We start from the raw sequence: 1,931 nt of genomic DNA on the forward strand, positions 1-1,931 counted from the left end.
TTGGGAGGACTCAGCATTGCTATTGTTCTAATTGGCATGAACTGCAGGGGATCTGAATCAGAACATGTCAGTTAGTTCGATCATTGCGTCAATATGTAGGCCACGTTAATATAGAATTATTACTTTGTCTGTCTCGTCTTTGTATATAGCTGAATGTCCCTGACAATTTCATGTTAGTTTTTAAGAACGACATTGGTGCTAATATATACATATATAGCATATAAGGAACACGTAAAAGTTGAGTCCATGCTGAAAAGATAAGAAAACCGCCACAAGGTTTCATCTTGGAATAAATCTTTACTTGTTGTTTTGCAGCCTACCCATTCTGACCTAACTCCTCCCTTGAAATTCCCTAACAGATAAGGGTACGTAACGGCTCATGCGATGCTCAGTTGCAATTTGTCCCAAAACAAACAAGAACAGCAGCTGAGGGTTTGAGTTTGAACATGCACTGTATTAAAGCAGCTTTTATTTCCATTGATAAATGCTAGATATTCCTACAGAGATTCTCCAGGTGAGTAAGCGATTCCTGTTTCTGTTTCTATTTCTGTTTCATATATATATACAGTATATATATATATGTTACATGTGTCTCTGCAATAGTATAAATGTGTTATACACTATCAGGGGCTGCTTTTTTGTGCACCTCATCTACAACAAGGGTTTTTTTTTCATTTATGTTTGTGGACCTTCACCATTTGAGGAAGTGAGTTAGATAAGAAAGTTACAGGTATGGTGAGCAATGACTGACAAAGGCACGTACTGCGTATTCCTTACAGAAGTGTAAGCAATTTGTTCTAAAAAACACCGACTAAAGTCCAACATCGTTAGCAATCTTATTACTTAAACAGAATTAACATCAATAAACTGTAAGGTGCTGGTACATGCGAGTAGATTTGATCTTCTATTAAACAAAAATGCAATTACAGCTCTAAAAAGGTCAACCTAGACTTCTGTAACAGATCTGTTCAGGTCATCGCTGTTCCTCTGACCTTGTGAGTCTTTGGAATTTTAAAAGGGTATTTTGCTTGCCTTTCATGTGGTCTGTGTACAAGTCACTGTGGCGTATGCGGTCCTACACAGCCTTGCTAAAGACGTGACGAGCTTCCGCTATGTTGCAATGGAGAACAGGTTCAGTACGGAGCTGCCGAGAAAATTCAGCTGGAAAGCTCGTTACAGAAAAGCATCGTTATCTGTGTCCAGCTGCAAAGCGTCCTTCGTGGGTGCTGAAGAATCGATTTCACAGGCTGCGGGTCCAGGCGATTTAGAGTGTTAAAGGTCCCAGCGAAAACGAAACGGCACTGGTCCTTTTACACGCACACACGCAACCAAATGCAAAGGACGCCGTAGTCGGTAGGATTTGAACCTGCGCGGGGAGACCCCAACGGATTTCAAGTCCGTCACCTTAACCACTCGGCCACGACTACAGCGAGCGCCGCGGCCGCTGCCTTCTTGCTACAATCGAACAGGGAGTGCAAGGCGGCGGCGGAGGCAACTTTTTTCAAGTTCGCTCTCCGTTTAAGAAACCTTTTACGCCATACGTGCAAGCACACACACACACCTCGGAGGACTTAAGGGTGGCTTCAAGTTGGAATGATAAAGTCTCCCCGTTCGGACATGAAAACAGAACGTTCTTAGACAGAAAGCAATCAACAACGGAGACATGTGGACGACGATTTCAGTCACTGCACTTTGAATAGCATTTTTAGTCCAGTTACAGGAGATGCACCAATGGCCCTTGACCTACGCTCTTACCAATGCCTTGAACATTCAAACAAAACAGCCCTCAAGTCCTGCGGTTTAATATAACGCTGTTACGTGTCGAGGCAGTATTTGACTCTGTCCTACCGTTGAGACACGGGGCGTATATGGAAACGAACACATGCTACGGATCGTCTCTAATCAGTCCCTACAGTTGGAAGGCTCCTTGA

The 1,931-nt window shown here is 43.1% G+C and overlaps 1 non-coding gene across 1 annotated transcript; it reads right to left on the reverse strand.

Moving 5' to 3' along the window:
- Window positions 1–1,345: 1,345 nt before the first annotated feature.
- trnas-uga (transfer RNA serine (anticodon UGA)) lies at window positions 1,346–1,427 on the reverse strand. Its single transcript has one exon. It is a non-coding gene; the product is annotated as a tRNA-Ser (tRNA).
- Between the last annotated feature and the right edge of the window lie 504 nt (window positions 1,428–1,931).

This window comes from Lepisosteus platostomus, unplaced genomic scaffold (assembly GCF_059453375.1).
Source record: "Lepisosteus platostomus isolate fLepPlt1 unplaced genomic scaffold, fLepPlt1.hap1 Scaffold_73_H1, whole genome shotgun sequence".
NCBI classification, from domain to species: domain Eukaryota; kingdom Metazoa; phylum Chordata; class Actinopteri; order Semionotiformes; family Lepisosteidae; genus Lepisosteus; species Lepisosteus platostomus.